Source organism: Phyllobates terribilis, unplaced genomic scaffold, assembly GCF_046119375.1.
Source record: "Phyllobates terribilis strain yellow unplaced genomic scaffold, ASM4611937v1 Scaffold_2__4_contigs__length_985480577, whole genome shotgun sequence".
Classification (NCBI taxonomy): domain Eukaryota; kingdom Metazoa; phylum Chordata; class Amphibia; order Anura; family Dendrobatidae; genus Phyllobates; species Phyllobates terribilis.
Window position 1 is genome coordinate 949,287,128 of NW_027362762.1, and position 18,869 is coordinate 949,305,996.

Genomic DNA, 18,869 nt, shown 5'->3' on the forward strand with positions numbered 1-18,869 from the left:
TTCAGGAGACAACTGGAATTCCTCCGCCTGGTTGGAGGGGTCAAGAGACTTGGAGGTAGCCACCGCCTTGATGGACTTATTGCCTGATTTATTAGAGATGGAGGATCCTTGCTTAGGGACCAGCTTCAGTCTGGTTTCTGAGATGACACGTCTGCGAGGCGGGGCGGTACCTGAAGCCAGATCATTGTTACAATCGTCGAGACTGTGTGGGGACAATGCCTCCGCTTCCCTTCCTTCGGAGACTTCAGCGCACAGCGAGTCAGCGACTAGCAGATCTGGTGAAGAAGAAGAAGAAGACACTGCTGACTGTCCTGAAGATATGGGGACTGGACACCCCTTGTACCTCAGCAGTCCCCCAGGAAACACCATGCAGGATCTCCAGGCCTGAGCGGGCACTAGATATCTCGGCTCTGAACGACCTGTGGGTAAACCAGACAGCACCTGGAATGTGAACTTCTTCATGTGTAATGCTCCAATCTGGAGCTTAATTTGTGCAGACATATTTTGACTGTTTCTAAATAGGGCTCGTCCTTCTGCTGACACTGCCCAAACCGGATTCTGGAGTTGTCGGACGGGAATCAGACACCGACTTTTCAGGGCTTTACACCCGAAACTTCCGGTTAATCCGAGACCTTCACTTGCCATGGAGACAGTCACTGTCATCTGTGGAGAGGAAACACTAACGCCAAGGGTAGCCTCTCCTACAGGCCTAATGTCTTGGAATTCTCCAACCTTCGCTGGACAAAGACAGTCAGGGTGTCCCAAACAACCGCAGCGGGGCCGCAATCCGATTTTGTGACTGAGTTCCGGCCTCTGCTTTGCCTGACAAACATGGTCATCCTTCATGGATTCTGTGCGGGTAGCTGCCTCTACAGGCTGGGGAACAGGAGGTCTTTGGGAGGACAGAACCTGGCGTGACGGTTTACCTCTACGCCTTGCACATCTGGACTGCCTCTTGAGGTTGGGAAGAGAAGTATTCTGTGGAGCCTTGTCATCCTGTGTGGATTCTGTGTGGGCAGCAGTCTCTTCAGACTGGAGAGCTGGTGGGCTACCTACACGCATCACCCATCGGGACTGCTCCAGGATATTGGGAAAGGAAGCTTTAGCAGAAGCCTCAGGGTTAGGGTCATTGAAGACCATTAGAAAGGCCACCAGGAAGGCCTGCAGGTCAAAGATGATAGGATCCCATGCTTCCCATAGGGGGGTGATCTAATTCAAGGCATCATCCGCTAAGTAGGACATCATAAATCCTACTTTAACCCGATCAGTGGGAAAATAATGAGCATGGAATTTGAAATGCAGCATACATTGCTCCACAAACGCACGACATTGTTTTGGATCCCCATGGTACCGTGGTGAATCCGCAGGAACGAGTGCTAATAGCTTCATTTGGGCTGGTGCGTAAATCGCCTGGACCTCAGCTTGAGAAAAAAATTTTCCTTGATGCACGTATTCGCCAGACAATAATTCAAATGTCTCCGAGAGCGAAGGGCCATGGGGCTCAACGGGGACCATGGCCTGAGCAAACTGTTATGCTCGCGCCCGGACTGACTGGCGTGAGCGTAGTTAGTGATCCCACTGGACCATGAACCGAGGAGTGCCTGGAGGGGCGTAACTAAGTATCAACCCGGTCCGACCAAGGTCACACGGCGGCTCAGTCGACTCCGTGAACCAGGGACGAACAGAGCAGAGGGACCAGGTGCTACTCCAGGTCAGACACCGGTCACAGCTGTTGACCCACACCGGGGAATGCAGGAACAGGCAGGTTAGACTGGCATATAGACAGGTGGGTACTGGCAAGCACGGCTGGTATACAGACAGGAGTGTATTGGCAGGCACGGCTGGCATGCAGATGTGGCGCCCCTGAGGGTTCAGTCACCACAGAGGTACTGCACCTCACCCAGAGGTGTGGTGTCTCCCTTCTCTCAGGTAAGTAGGGAGTGCTGCACGGAACCCCAAACACCTGCATCCAACACTACACTGCTCCAGGCCAGCTGGAGGGGCAACATGCAGAGCGCAGCTGCTGAGCCCTGACCCTGGCTGGAGTGGGGGGAACCCAAAGGTAGGGGGAACCAGTAGTGGGTGTGAGTGGGTGTGAGTGGAGGAAGTAGTTAGAGGGAGCACTTTGGTAGGAGTATAAAATAGGGAAGCCATCTTAGGGTGGTGGTTAAGTGGTTAGTTAGCTCTAGGGAGCAGTTCAGAAGAACAGCTCGGGACAGTTCAGGAGAACACTCCGGGAGCAGAGTCTCATTAGGAGATCTGCTCCACAAGTAGGGCCAAGTCAGGAGGCCCAGGAGGGGAGCAGGGAGTAGGCTCCGTTCTAAGAAAGGGTCCTAGGGGGTACGGCGCATGCAGGACGGCACCCATATGCCCCGCATCTGTCAGAAGACAGAGGGATCGTAGCCGCATTCTAGTCCCCTGAGGGTCAAGCAAGTCTGTGTAACTCCGACGGACAGGAGGAACATCAAAGTACCCAAACAGGACTGAGAGAGGGCAGCGCAGGGCAGGAGGGAGAAAGACCCAGTGTGAAGACGGTCAAAATAGGAACATGAGAAAGTGGGGTTCTGCCAGGTATTCCCAAGCTACCTGAGGAAGGGTTGAACCCCTGCCCGGTGAACACAGCGCGAAGCGGGAGGCCTTAACCTGTACAGTGCACCTGTGGACTGCCTTATGAACTGTGAGTAAAATCTCGGATGACTGCACTGTACTGCCTCCGTCCATTCTTTCATCGGCGTCATTGTTCCCCCTGCACTACAACACCCAGCGCAACCCACCCTCCATCACTTCACTGCCCTGAAGCCTGCTCCACCTGTGGGGAGCCGTCCCATCACAAGCTGCCCTAACATCTGCCTCAGAGGACTGTTGCAGCACTGGTGATCCTCACCAGACACCACAGGTGGCGTCACAAACTTTCTAAAAATAACCCCTTTTGCACTGACCGCCCTGGCTCACGGACCGGGCCAGCCACCGTGATATTCCCCGCCAACCGGCATTCAGAGGCCCGGCTGCCGAGTACCCCACGGCCCTGGGGGCGCGTCAGATCTGGAGTCACGAACAGGATACGTGACCAGCCCGTATCGGCGGGTGAAGTGTGCCTAAAGAACTGTGTTGTGTTATTGAATATGGCGCTCGCCCCAGAAGAACGGGCGCCATTATGTGCATGCTGAAGGACAACAAAATGGAACCTCCCATCGTGGGCCGGGTCCCGGAATGGCGCCAAAAGCTAACCCTGCCCCTTGCAATAGTGACTGTCCGCATAGATGTGTCCGTCAAGGCAGGGAGTGACCGACAGCAGATTGCCATGGGACCGCCCCCGAAAGAAGAGAGGAGGCTGAGAGAAGGAATGGAGACAGGGTGTGGTCTTAACCAGTCTAGACAGACCGCACCCGGCAGCCAGAATGGAAAGAAGCAAAAGTCCAGCCTCCGCCTCTGGCCTGCCGCAGCAGCACGTGCCCCGCCTCACCCTGGAGGGAGCGACAAGCAAGCTGTCCCCGGAGGATGCCGAATTCCTCCAAGCAGAGGTGCAGGAGCTGAGCCGCAGAGTCGAGGAGGAAGGGGATATGCCCCTGCAGCCTGAGGCTGATGACCCGGCTGGGTCAGTCGGCAAGAACCAGGCCTACCCCAGGCGGGGACCCCACTACTAGTCCAGTAGGTGGGACTAAGAACTGTACATAGTCACCCGTAAGGGTACATTAGTTGAAAGTTTAAAATAGTGTTTTCTTAAAGTGAAGTGCCTCCCATAAAGGGAAGAAATGTTGAGTTTTACAATCTTATATGTGGATGCATCTAAAAAATTTTGCATGTCGATATGACGCGCCCCCTGGGCCATATTCTTTAGGGGAATACCCGGAGCCGGATCAGATGGGGGTTGTAGTCTCCGAGTGGCTGTGACCCGGTCCGTGCCCAGGGTGTCAAGCTCAGTGTGTGGCAGTCCTTACTGATGTTACTAAAGTTCTTTATGTCGACTACGCCACCCGTTGAATTGCGGTCACTTCGGCCGCCGCTGCAGCAGGGTCCGCTGAGGCTGATGGTGTTGGTGCAGCTTAGGTAGTATAACCCCCAACGGGAGGGGTATAGCCTCAGGGGGTCAGGTGCAGAGGATGGTGGTTGTGGAGGTGCAGGGAGGATGGTAATCAGAGACAGAGTCGGGTTGTGCAGTTCAGGGTTTTTACTTACTGCAGATGTTCCGGTCACTCCGGCCTTGAGTGACCACCCGAGCCGTGCTGCGTCCACCAGGTCCTGGACTCGGCCAACCCCCAAGTAGTTCTGGAGCGTGGTTCTGAGCTCCCGTTCTGTCCTGTCCTCGTCTCTGGCCTTCCCCACCAGGGATCCACCTAAGTCCGGCTCCCTCGGGCCTTCTGTTGGTAAAACCCTTGACTCTGGGTTCCCTGACCCTTCGCGTGGTCTGCCTTCCGGGTGGATATGGTGGGTGGCCGTGGCAGATGCTGCCCACGGCCTCCGGTCTCTGGCTGAGGTATGCTGTAGCCCCCACCAGTTTGGGATCCGGTACCCTGTTGCCAACTCTTCACCCTGTGGTTGTATTTGGGGTCTCAGAGTTCCTTCTTTCTCCCCCTCTGGGTCTTTCTTGCTCTCCTCTCTCACTCTTGGCCTGGGGCTGCTCTGCTCTTCTGCTCTCTTCCTCTGCTTTGCTCTGACAAAAGACTGACAGACTGACTGACTGTGGCTGACTGACTGACTGACCCTGATCTTAGATGGTGCCCACCTTAAATACTCCCTCTATGTGTGAGCTCAGGTGACCAGCACCCAATGAGCTCCTAGCTTTACCCAGGCTGCTCCCCCTATCTGCCCCTACACTACTGGGATGTACCACCCCCCTCCCACTCCAGCCAGGAACAGACTCGGTCGTACCTGCACATTTCTAAGTGGGAGTACCGTTGGTCTGCTCCTCGGAAATGGGATGTGTGTAGTGCATGCAGCTAACTGAGCTCAGTTCCACACTCCATCCTTACCCGGGAGTGGAATATCACACCTCTGGGTTGAGGTGCAATACCCCTGTAGCAGCCGAATCCTCAGGGTGCTACATTCCCCCCTGGTAAATCACAGCACGTCCTCGGGCTGTAAGATATAAACAACATCCAAAACATACAATTTTTGCATAAACAACATAATAAAACATCATATAAAACTTTTCATATAAAACTTTCTCGTAGTCGTTTCTTGCTTCCAGCTCCTCCGGTCACTGTGCAACTTGTGACCGGGTAAAGTGCGACAGTCTCTTGAAAAAAAAACAGTTTCCTATAAAACCGGTAGGGGGCGCTTTAGGAAGCGCAACTATATACAAGGGGATATGGCCGCTCTCAGTCCTCGGCCAGGTATTAGGAAAGGGATGACCGCTCTCAGTCCTCGGTCAGTGGGAATGGGGACACACGGGTTAACAGTTCAGTTCTCTGGTCCCAACGGGGACTATATTAGCAGCAACGGTTCACTGTGCCCCGACGGGCAACTATATACAGTCTCTATACTACCGTACTCAACGACGGCGTCCTCCTGCTCCTTCTTTGTGGACAGTTTCAGTTTCAGACCCGTCCGGGTCCTCTTGCTCCTCCTCACACCGCAGCTCCTCCTCCGTCAGGCGATGCACATGGAGGGCGTAGGGTCCTTTGGCACACTTGTGCCGGGTGAAGGTGACCTCGTCCCCTATATAAAGGTCACGACCTCTGTGTCCCTCCGGTAGGTGGGACTCAACGTCTCTTCTTGTCACGAAGACGTCGCCTGGGGTGCGGTAATCTCGGATGAAGCCCCACCCGTGCTGCATATTAAACTTGATCACAGTCCCGGTGGAAGGGGGACCATGAGCTGCACGGGGACTCCTCCTGGCCCGGCTCTTCTGCTCCGCGCTCTTTATTTGGGCTTGTTGTTCCCGGACCCGCCTCTCTCTCCGCTCCCTCTCAAAGACCTCGAGCTGTTGCCGGCAGCACTCTGCACGCTCCGCTGCAGCTGCCCGAGTCTCCTGAGTGAACCCCATGAGGTCTTCTCCGGTGGGGTCCCACTCAAACTGGGTCTCTTCTAGCGGGGGCGAGATCCTTTTTACGGGCTTTGGAACCGGAATCAGGGGTTCGTCTAGGGGTCTCTCTTTCCGGAGTCGGGGATGGTGAAACTCCGGTGGCCATATAAAGGGCTGCCCATCCGGGCACGTATGTTGGGCGAACAGATCTTCTCCCAGATGCGGCACTCTTGGTTTTATGGGCGCGGTGGTGGAAGCGGCGCCCGGGTTGCCCAGGCCTTGCGGCCAGGCCTGGGGCACCTGGAAAGTGAAGGGCACCGTAAGGACGGCGGCGCCCTGGGCTACTTGGCCCTGCGACCAGGCCGGTGGCTCCGCGGAGGTAGGGGGCGCTGTTGGTATTGCGACGCCCGGGGGTACTAGGCCTTGCGACCAGGCTGGTGGTACTTCCTGCTTGGTCACGCTCGGGGTCGAGGCGTGTGACGTCACAGGGGTCGTGGCTGCGGCTTCCGGTTGAGGCCTAGTCTGTGGCGGTGACGTTGCGGTTACGGGCACGGCAGGGGGTACTTCGGGCTCTGCGACGGGGAGCTGGGGCAGGTACGCGGTTTCCCGGTTTGGGGTAGAGACGTCCCCTTTACCTGCCTCCTTTCGTTCGGCTCCCTTCTCGGCGCCGTCTCCGGCCTTCAGTCCTCCTGCGCCATCCTCAGAGGCGGTCTGTCTCCTCGTCTCGGGTGGCGTGCTCCGCTGACGGGTTCTTGTCTGCTGGGCCATCTCACGGCTCCACTCCGCCAACGTCTCTCGCTGCACCCGGGCCATCCTCCGTGCGAGGCCCTCCAGCGCGGTCTGTGCACACTCCCGATCTCGGGGGAGCTGTGCCAAGACCTCCACTAAGCCTAGTGGGGTCGTTGCTTCTAGCAGGCTCCTGACCAACGGGTCGGTGCTGCTCTGCTCTTCTCCCGTTGTCTCCAGCAGGCCTTCTGGAGTGGCGACCGGCAACAGGCTCCTGACCGCTGGGTCGGTGCTGCCTGGAGTGGCGGCCCGCATCAGGCTCCTGACCACTGGGTCGGTGCTGCCTGGCTCTCCCTCCATCTCCGGGTGTGCTTTCTCTGGACTCTCTTGCAGACGTCTTGTCTCCGGGTGCGCTCTCTCCAGACTGCTCCAGGCGACACCCATCTTTGCTCTCTTCTTCTCAGTCCTCCCACTTCGAGGGCGGTCCCGGGGCCACTTGGTGATTGTCAGCTCCAGGAGCAGTTCTTTCACGCTGACAGACACCTCTAGCATCACAGTCTCTGTTGGTGGGGGCGGTTTCCACTTTTGGCGCCATGTTCGGTCCTGGCCCACGATGGGAGGCGGCCTCTTACCACCCTCTGGCACGCCCATAATGGCGTCCGCTCTTCCAAGGCGGGAAACCTTTGGAAATGGCGGGAATCGTCTCCCAGTGGCGGGAAACTCTGCAGATGGCGGGAAAAAGCTGTTAATGGCGGACAACCGGCGGGAATCGATCTGTGACGGAGTCCGATGGCGGGGACCCTCCGGAACCGGCAGGAGACTTCTTTTTGAGGTAAACTTTGTTCTTTTCTTCAGGCACGCAGTACCCGGTTGTTGCGGGCACGTTATCCTGCCGACTACGCCAAAGTTGACGCGCCCCCCTGGGCCATATTCTTTAGGGGAATACCCGGAGCCGGATCAGATGGGGGTTGTAGTCTCCGAGTGGCTGTGACCCGGTCCGTGCCCAGGGTGTCAAGCTCAGTGTGTGGCAGTCCTTACTGATGTTACTAAAGTTCTTTATGTCGACTACGCCACCCGTTGAATTGCGGTCACTTCGGCCGCCGCTGCAGCAGGGTCCGCTGAGGCTGATGGTGTTGGTGCAGCTTAGGTAGTATAACCCCCAACGGGAGGGGTATAGCCTCAGGGGGTCAGGTGCAGAGGATGGTGGTTGTGGAGGTGCAGGGAGGATGGTAATCAGAGACAGAGTCGGGTTGTGCAGTTCAGGGTTTTTACTTACTGCAGATGTTCCGGTCACTCCGGCCTTGAGTGACCACCCGAGCCGTGCTGCGTCCACCAGGTCCTGGACTCGGCCAACCCCCAAGTAGTTCTGGAGCGTGGTTCTGAGCTCCCGTTCTGTCCTGTCCTCGTCTCTGGCCTTCCCCACCAGGGATCCACCTAAGTCCGGCTCCCTCGGGCCTTCTGTTGGTAAAACCCTTGACTCTGGGTTCCCTGACCCTTCGCGTGGTCTGCCTTCCGGGTGGATATGGTGGGTGGCCGTGGCAGATGCTGCCCACGGCCTCCGGTCTCTGGCTGAGGTATGCTGTAGCCCCCACCAGTTTGGGATCCGGTACCCTGTTGCCAACTCTTCACCCTGTGGTTGTATTTGGGGTCTCAGAGTTCCTTCTTTCTCCCCCTCTGGGTCTTTCTTGCTCTCCTCTCTCACTCTTGGCCTGGGGCTGCTCTGCTCTTCTGCTCTCTTCCTCTGCTTTGCTCTGACAAAAGACTGACAGACTGACTGACTGTGGCTGACTGACTGACTGACCCTGATCTTAGATGGTGCCCACCTTAAATACTCCCTCTATGTGTGAGCTCAGGTGACCAGCACCCAATGAGCTCCTAGCTTTACCCAGGCTGCTCCCCCTATCTGCCCCTACACTACTGGGATGTACCACCCCCCTCCCACTCCAGCCAGGAACAGACTCGGTCGTACCTGCACATTTCTAAGTGGGAGTACCGTTGGTCTGCTCCTCGGAAATGGGATGTGTGTAGTGCATGCAGCTAACTGAGCTCAGTTCCACACTCCATCCTTACCCGGGTGTGGAATATCACACCTCTGGGTTGAGGTGCAATACCCCTGTAGCAGCCGAATCCTCAGGGTGCTACAGATATATATATCCCTGTTTTGCTTTGTTCCAGCCAGCAGACGTGCTGTGTTTTACCGGGGGGGAATGTGGCGGCCCTGAGGGTTCAGTCGCCACAGAGGTACTGCACCTCACCCAGTGTGGTGTCTCCCTTCTCTCAGGTAAGAAGGGAGTGCTGCACGAACCCCAAACACCTGCATCCAACACTACACTGCTCCAGGCCAGCTGGAGGGATAACATGCAGAGTGCAGCTGCTGAGCCCTGACCCTGGCTGGAGTGGGGGGAACCCAAAGGTAGGGGGAACTAGTAGTGGGTGTGGGTGGAGGAAGTAGTTAGAGGGAGCACTTTGGTAGGAGTATAAAATAGGGAAGCCATCTTAGGGTGGTGGTTAAGTGGTTAGTTAGTTCTAGGGAGCAGTTCAGAAGAACAGCTCGGGACAGTTCGGAAGAACAGTCCGGGAGCAGAGTCTCATTAGGATATCCGCTCCACAAGTAGGGCCAAGTCAGGAGGCCCAGGAGGGGAGCAGGGAGTAGGCTCCGTTCTAAGAAAGGATCCTAGGCGGTACGGCGCGTGCAGGACGGCACCCGTACGCCCTGCATCTGTCAGAAGACAGAGGGATCGTAGCCGCATTCTAGTCCCCTGAGGGTCAAGCAAGTCTGTGTAACTCCGACGGACTGGAGGGACTTCAGAGTACCCGAACATGAGTGAGAGTGGGCAGCGCAGGGCAGGAGGGAGAAAGACCCAGCGTGAAGACGGTCAAAATAGGAACACGAGAAAGTGGGGTTCAGCCAGGTATTCCCAAGCTACCTGAGGAAGGATTGAACACCTGCCCGGTGAACGCAGCGCGACGCGGGAGGCCTTAACCTGTACAGTGCACCTGTGGACTGCCTTACGAACTGTGAGTAAAATCTCGGATGACTGCACTGTACTGCCTCCGTCCATTCTTTCATCGGCGCCATTGTTCCCCCTGCACTACAACGCCCAGCGCAACCCACCCTCCATCACTTCACTGCCCTGAGGCCTGCTCCACCTGTGGGGAGCCGTCCCATCACAAGCTGCCCTAACTTCTGCCTCAGAGGACTGTTGCAGCGCTGGTGATCCTCACCAGACACCACAGGTGGCGTCACGAACTTTCTAAAAATAACCCCTTTTGCACTGACTGCCCTGGGTCACGGACTGGGCCAGCCACCGTGATATTCCCCGCCAACTGGCATTCAGAGGCCCGGCTGCCGAGTACCCCACGGCCCTGGGGGCGCGTCACAGACAGGTGGGCACTGGCAGGCACGGCTGGCATGCAGACAGGCGGGTACTTGCAGGTAGGAACGCAGGCAGGATAGGGACCAGTACAGACTGGGATACAGGAACGGAGCAGCAGGTGCGGTAGACAAGCAGAGCAGAGCAAAACCCGCAGATGTGGTAGACAAGCAGAGCAGAGCAAAACCCGCAGGTGCAGTAGACAAGCAGAGCAGAGCAAAACCCGCAGGTGCGGTAGACAAGCGGAGCAGAGCAAAACCCGCAGGTGCGGTAGACAAGCAGAGCAGAGCAAAACCCGCAGGTGCGGTAGACAAGCAGAGCAGAGCAAAATCCGCAGGTGCGGTAGACAAGCAGAGCAGAGCAAAACCCGCAGGTGCGGTAGACAAGCAGAGCAGAGCAAACCCGCAGGCGCGGTAGACAAGCAGAGCAGAGCAAAACCCGCAGGTGCGGTAGACAAGCAGAGCAGAGCAAAACCTGCAGGTGCAGTAGACAAGCAGAGCAGAGCAAAACCCGCAGGTGCGGTAGACAAGCAGAGCAGAGCAAACCCGCAGGCGCGGTAGACAAGCAGAGCAGAGCAAAACCCGCAGGTGCGGTAGACAAGCAGAGCAGAGCAAAACCCGCAGGTGCGGTAGACAAGCAGAGCAGAGCAAAACCTGCAGGTGCGGTAGACAAGCAGAGCAGAGCAAAATCCGCAGGTGCGGTAGACAAGCAAAGCAGAGCAAAACCCGCAGGTGCGGTAGACAAGCAGAGCAGAGCAAAACCTGCAGGTGCGGTAGACAAGCAGAGCAGAGCAAAACTCGCAGGTGCGGTAGACAAGCAGAGCAGAGCGAAACCGCAGGTGCGGTGAACAAGCAGAGCAGAGCGAAACCGCAGGTACGGTCAACAAGCAGAGCAGAGCGAAACCGCCGGTGCGGTGAACAAGCAGAGCGGAGCAGAGCAAGACCGCCGGTGCGGTGGACGAGCAAAGCGGAGCGAAACCGCAGATGCGGTGAACAAGCAGAGAAGAGCAAAACCGCCAGTGCGGTGAACAAGCAGAACAGAGCGAAACCGCCGGTGCGGTGAACAAGCAGAGCGGAGCAGAGCAAGACCGCCGGTGCGGTGAACAAGCAGAGCAGAGCGAAACCGCAGGTGCGGTGAACAAGCAGAGCAGAGCGAAATCGCCGGTGCGATGAACAAGCAGAGTGAAACCGTAGGTGCAGTGAACAAGCAGAACCAGATACACACAAGGTACTTACAATGAAGTAGCGAGTGTACACAAAACTCACAAACAGAAGTTCAGAGACAACGAGTTGGAGCTAGGTGCAGGTTCAGACACCGCAGGAAAAGGGAAGGTTCGGACATAGAGACAAACAGGTAATGGGCTAGGACACAGTTGAGACAAGAACTGAACCAGGGACAAGATACAGGAACGAGCCTGGGAACTCAGCCCCCAGGGTGGCGGAGACAGACTAGAAGTCACAGATGCAGGTAACAGGCCTGGGTATACAGCACCCAGGGGCGGAACAGACAAGATACAGGACAAGACCTGGCAACTCAGTTGCAAGGAACACACTGAAGAAAAGTGTAGCTCAGGCACCCCCTACTGGGTGGAGGGGGTTTATGTATCCAGTGACTCACAGCAATAGCCGCACACAGTAACTATAAGAATCAGGCAGTCACCGCGCCGCCGCCCTAAGCAATCAGACAAGAGACACAACAGGTACTGGAGCAAAGTGTGCAGCCTGGATTGATAGGTAAGATGGCGGTCTTGCATGGTGAGAGTTGGTAAGCCATGCAAGCACGCCACCTAGGATGTTACAGCTTCCAGGCACTGTTGAATCTCCACCTCCAATAGCATGTGCGGCATCACCTGCTCCAAGGTCAATAGCAAGACAAGCAAAATTTGACTCTGAGGATGTTTTATCCACACTTTGCCTATGTTGTGTATCTCCGAGGCTAACACCCTCTTTCTCTGAGAATAAAAACTCCTCTGTCACGATTTCATTACTAACTGTGGCCTGTACGCCCTCTGGGGCTCCCTGACGTTTCTTTATTATTGTTTTATTTGAATACACTTTGATTTACCCTCTTTTTTTTCATCTTTTCATTTAATTTTTTGAAATTTCCCAATGCAACGACATATGCCACCGCCTAATGTACTATTGGATCGTGACTCTGATTCACTACTCAGGGGCAAGCCATGAGACAGGGTAGTCAGCAGGTCCAAGGTCAGATACCAGGAGTTTTCATAGTACAGAGGGGAAAGTCAAAGGGGTGGTCAGGAAACAATCTGGGGTTAAATAGCAGGAGGATAAGTCAAAACCAGGGAATACAACGAATGTATGGTCAGGGGTCAAATATGAGGTCAGATGCCAGGAGGGTACATCAAAGCTGAAGGAGAAATCCACAAGAATAGTCACAACCAACCCTAGGTTCATCAACAGGGTCAGAGGATAGAGACACAGAGCTAAGCAACCACATCCAGCTGAGCAGAGTTACAACTGACACAGACTCCTAACAGCTATCTAGCTAAATACCTAGCAAATGATTTAAGGTTTAAAGACACCTGGGGGAAACACCCACAGACTAAACCAGATAGGACAATCAAAATGCTGACAGCCCAGCGCATTCCAAATTAGATAGGGCGACTGAGCTGTCACTCACAGGGTCCCTAAGCCACAGTCAGTAATGAAACCATGACATCCTCAACTTCAACTGCGCAGAACAATGACTCAAGCTGATGGTGTTATTGTCAGATGCTACATCATCCTGCTGTGATTGATACAAATGATGTGACATATATTCCATCACAACTTCCACTTCCTCCCCACTAATTTGAGTGTGCTTGTCACTTCTCGATACTCAATCGAGCATTGGGGTGCTCAGGCACGCTCGTTACTCAATCAAATATCGCAGGTGCTGGAGCAAGTCCCCGGCCCGCATGTTTTGCGGCTGTTAGACAGCCAGTAAACATGCGGGTATTTCCTGCCATACACAGTATTTCCGTAGTCATGATGGCTACTGGCATTACAGTGATTGGCCGGCCGCACTACGTCATCGGATCTTGTAGAAGAACCAGTGACACAATGCTCGACACACTGTCCTCCAGAAGCAGTTCAGGGAGGGTTGTTATATGAGGTAGAGCTTAGATTAATGTCCTCTCCCCTTAAATATTATAACGTTTTTAACCTTTTTTAAACCTACTAAATGAATTAAGTAAAAAAAAAAATGTGGGGTGCCCCCTATTTTTGGTAAGCAGCCAAGGTAAAACAGACAGCTGGCAGCTGATATTATCAGGCTGGGAAGGTCCATGGATATTGTCCCCTTTCCACCTGCTGTGATAAGAGTTTTCACCACTACCCAGTACTTTATTGCTATTCACAGACATCGGGGAATGTGAACTACATCGGAGGAGCTTTGTGGGAACATTTTTGAAAATAAATTTTTCAAATAAACTATTTTTTTCTGTATGCATTTTTTTTGGATTACTGGATTAGTAAAGTGTGTGTCTGATAACCCAAAAAAATATTACCCTGATTGGCACCGTACCAGGACAATCAGGAAGAGTTGGGCAAAGCGCCAGAATTGGTGCATCTAATGTGATGGGGCAGCTGTGGGCTTGAATTTTTAGGTTGGGAAGTGCCCAATAACCAGGGACCTTTCCAGCCTGAAAAAATTACCGTATTTTTCGAACCATAAGACACACTTTTTTTCCCAAAAAAATTGGGAGGAAAATGGGGGGTGCGTCTTATGGTCCGAACGTTATGGATTCTTGAGGTGGTGGTGGAGTGGGGGTGCCCTCCCTCCTTCGGGAACTAGGTGGCGGCAGCGGCAGCAGCGGTGAGGCAGAGTGGCTGGGGCCGTGTCGGGCTGTCAGCGGCGTCAGGCGGTGAAGCAGAGCGGCCTGCGCGGCTTTCCGGTGTGCCGGTGTCTTACTGAGGCCGCGATCTACAGGAAAATGGCCGCCCGAGCCGGCACATGCGCAGACCGGTAGCTCCGGCGGCCATTTTACTGTAGATCACAGCTTTAGGAGGATGGCCGCGGCCACAGGAAAGCCGCGCAGGCCGCTCTACTTTACCGCCCGACGCCGCTCACAGCCCAGCACAAGCCCCAGCCCCGCCACAGGCTCCCCAGCCCTACACAGGCCCCCCAGCCCTGCATAGGACCGGCACAAGTCCCCCAGCCCTGTACAGGCCCGGCACAGGTCCCACAGCCCTGCATAGGCCCAGCACAGGCCCCCCAGCCCGGCACAGGTCCCACAGCCCTGCACAGGCCCGGCACAGGCCCCCCAGCCCTGCACAGGCCCGGCACAGGTCCCCCAGCCCTGACCAGGCCCGGCACAGGTCCCCCAGCCCTGACCAGGCCCGGCACAGGTCCCCCAGCCCTGACCAGGCCCGGCACAGGTCCCCCAGCTCTGCACAGGCTCGGCACAGGTCCCCCAGCTCTGCACAGGCTCGGAAGAAGCCCATAGGCCCGGCACAGGTCCCCCAGCCCTGCACATCCCTGTCACAGGTCCCCCAGCCCTGCACAGGCCTGGCACAGATCCCCCAGCCCTGCACAGGAACGGCACAGGCCCATAGGTCCGGCACAGGTCCCCAAGCCCTGAACAGGCCCTCAACAGGCCACCCAGCCCTGCACAGGCCCAACACAGGCGCCCAAGCCCTGCACAGGCCCTCAAACCTGCACAGGAACCCAGCCAGACCCTGGCCCGACACAGGAACCAGCCAGGCTAAGGGCCCCGTCACAGGCCCCAGCCTCAGCCAGGCTAAGGGCCCCAGCACAGGCCCCAGCCTCAGCCAGGCTAAGTGCCCCAGCCAGGCACAGGCCCTGCAATCCTGCTCCACTGCTACTCCCCACTGAAGGACCCTGCCTCGTGTGACCCTCGCTCCACTGCCCCCCAGGTAAGATACCATACCTATTCAGACTATAAGAAGGACCCCCATCTTATAAAAAAAAAATTTTTCCTATTTTCCACCCCAAAATTTGGGGGGCGTCTTATGGTCCGGTGCATCTTATAGTCCAAAAAATATGGTACCTCCCAGCTGTCGGCTTTACCTTGACTAGTTTTCAAAAATTGGGAGGACCCCACATCCTTTTTTTAAATTATTTATTTAGTTCCCAGCAGCAAACTGTGAGTCAGAGATGCATCCAGGCATCTTGCTCATGCTGTTTCCATCCATTTCAATGATTTTCCTGCCCCTCTCCAACACTCCTGTTAGGGCCTTCTGGAAAAATGCACGAGTTTCACATTGACTTCGATTATACTTGTTACTCGATTTGAGTACCGAGCACTTGAGCATTTTAGTGCTTGATCATCACTAGTGGCAAGCAAAGCACCTGTACAGATAAATGTTTTGATTTTGTTGTTTTTAGATTTTTGACTAAGCAAATTACACAATAATAACATAGGCATCATTTTCTGGGAATGGAATGGGTTAAGTTTCTGAGCCCTCTCCATTCAGCCTTTGTATGGCTCTTGTCGTTTAGGGGTTAAAGAGGTTCTCTAGACCAGGCATGAATTTCTGTAGTTGCTGTAGATGACTGTTGCTTCCAAATCTTAATACTATAAAATATGTACACTGTTTTGATTGAGCTGATTGTGGAAGCAGCCATTATATGAAAGCTCATAAGCAATTTGCTTACTGGCATATATGGGAAAAACTTCAACTTTTCCCTCTTCTCTTAATAAGTTATTGAACATTGCAAGGATATGGAAATGTAGCTAGTCGGCACATGATCACCAGTATGCAAATTGAGCAGTCACGTGATGAGCGTGAGCTCCAGTAAGCAAACAGAGCAGAATCCTGACAGTGAGCATATTACACATTTTCAGGATTTGGCAAGCCGCAGTCAGTTAGAGAGACTACAGAAATATAGGCTGGCCTGGGAAACTGCTTTAATATATGAGCTTTTTTAAGCAAAATCATAGTAATCTTTTCCTTTAGGCAAGGGCAGTCTCCCCTTTAAACGAGCTCCCCTAAGCTCAAGTCAATTTATAATGGTATGTACACATCAGTTTAACCCCTTCCCGACCCGTGTCACACCGTTTGTGACATGGAAAACAGTTCGTTCCCGACCCATGTCACAGCGTCTGTGACATGGAGGGAAAGACCCCCTGCAGCGCCTGCGAGCGGGTCGCTCAGGTGTCACAGTTGCTACTGCAACTGGACATCCTGAAGTCGACCCCCCGGGGGGTGGATTAACCCCCCCGTGCCTGGGACCCCTCCGATTGGCTGTTTCATTTTCACTTTTAATGAAACTGCCAATCGGTATGAATTAAATATTTCACCAATGAAAATTGGTGTAATATTTAAATCTGGGCATGGCCTGATGCTTACAGCATCAGCCATTGGCTGGGGGGAGTGTCACCTCTGTCCCCCCCTCCCCCCAGATCTGATTGGGGGGCTAGCGTCACATGGATACTAGCCCCAATCAGATGTGGAGGGAGTTTTTAATGATGGCCGCAACTGCCCGTCCATGGATCGGGTGCCGGCCGTTGTGGACCCTCTGCTGCTGCCTCCTGTGGACCCTCTGCTGCTGCCCCCCCCGTGGACCCTCTGCAGCTGCCCCCCCGTGGATCGCCTGCTGCCGCCGCTGATCGCCTGCTGCCGCCGCTGATCTGCATCAGGTAGTATTGCCCCCGCTCCCCCCCGACCCCCTCTCCACTCCACCCTGCCCCCCCCTCCACCCCCGACCCCCCCTCCACTTTCATACCTGCACCCCGACCTCCGCTCCCTCTGCTCCCTCTCCCACGTCTTCATCCACCGGCTGCTGCTCTCCTTCTGACAGCCGGTGGACTGTGATCACAGCAGCAGCAGGCTCAGTGTAAATGCCCTGCTCCTGTGATCAAACCCACCATCCCCCAGTCCCAGTGATATCACCCCCCACCTCCCAATAATCACCCCTCCCCCAGTGTTCACCCCCCCTGTCCCCAGTGTTCACCCCCCCTGTCCCCAGTGTTCACCCCCCCTGTCCCCAGTGTTCACCCCCCCTGACCCCAGTGTTCACCCCCCCTGTCTCCAGTGTTCACTCCCCATCCCCAGTGTGCACCCCCCCATCCCAGTGATCATCCCCCCCCCCCGCAAACCCAGTGATCACCCCCCTTGCTGCTGCCGGATCCTGCCCCAGTGATCACCCCCCTTGCTGCTGCCGGCTCCTGCCCCAGTGATCACCCCCCTTGCTACTGCCGGCTCCTGCCCCAGTGATCACCCCCCTTGCTGCAGCTGCTGGCTCCTCCATCTCTTCAGCCCCCCCCCTACGCCTGACAGCCCCCGTACACCTGACAGCCCCCGTACACCTGACAGCCCCCGTACGCCTGACAGCCCCCCTACGCCTGACAGCCCCCCTACGCCTGACAGCCCCCTACGCCTGACAGCCCCCTACGCCTGACAGCCCCCTACGCCTGACAGCCCCCACACGTGACTGCAGAAGGTTACACCAAGCACACACACACACACACGTACACTCACACTATAATAAAGTTTCGATTTTTTTTTTTTTTTTTTTTTTTTTACACACGCACACAGCACACAAAATGTCCCGCCCGTCCCACTCATCCCAGTCTAGGGCGTACTCAGCTTAGTAGGCTATGTCAGGTTGGTGTGTGTGTTGTAGTGTGTGTGTGTGTGTGTGGTGTATACACTACAATATACCACACCGCACACCAACCTGACATACACTACACAATGGTGTCCACTAACAAATTGGAACCATGTTGCGTTTGGAGAGTCCCTGTGTGCCCAAACATTGGAGCTCCCCAACAAGTGACCCCATTTTGGAAACTAGACCCCCCAAGGCACCTATCTAGATGCATAGTGAGCACTTGAAACCCCCAGGTGCTTCACAAATTGATTCATAAAAATGAAAAAGTGGAAAAAAAAACACTTTTTTATTTTTACGGATTAATTTGTGAAGGACCTGGGGGTTCCAAGTGCTCACTATGCATCTAGATAGGTGCCTTGGGTGGTCTAGTTTCCAAAATGGGGTCACTTGTGGGGGAGCTCCAATGTTTGGCCACACAGCGGCTCTCCAAACGCAACATGGTGTCTTCTAACAATTTGAGCCGACAATTTGTTAGCGGACACCATGTTGCTTTTGGAGAGCCGCTGTGTGCCCAAACATTGGAGCTCCCCAACAAGTGACCCCATTTTGGAAACTAGACCCCCCAAGGCACCTATCTAGATGCATATTGAGCACTTGGAACCCCCAGGTGCTTCACAAATTGATTCATAAAAATGAAAAAGTGGAAAAAAAAACACTTTTTTATTTTTACGGATTAATTTGTGAAGGACCTGGGGGTTCCAAGTGCTCACTATGCATCTAGATAGGTGCCTTGGGGGGTCTAGTTTCCAAAATGGGGTCACTTGTGGGGGAGCTCCAATGTTTGGGCACACAGCGGCTCTCCAAAAGCAACATGGTGTCCGCTAACAAATTGTCGGCTCAAATTGTTAGAAGACACCATGTTGCGTTTGGAGAGCCGCTGTGTGGCCAAACATTGGAGCCCCCCCACAAGTGACCCCATTTTGGAAACTAAACCCCCCAAGGCACCTATCTAGATGCATAGTGAGCACTTGGAACCCCCAGGTCCTTCACAAATTAATCCGTAAAAATAAAAAAGTGTTTTTTTTTCCACTTTTTCATTTTTATGAATCAATTTGTGAAGCACCTGGGGGTTCCAAGTGCTCACTATGCATCTAGATAGGTGCCTTGGGGGGTCTAGTTTCCAAAATGGGGTCACTTGTTGGGGAGCTCCAATGTTTGGCCACACAGCGGCTCTCCAAACGCAACATGGTGTCTTCTAACAATTTGAGCCGACAATTTGTTAG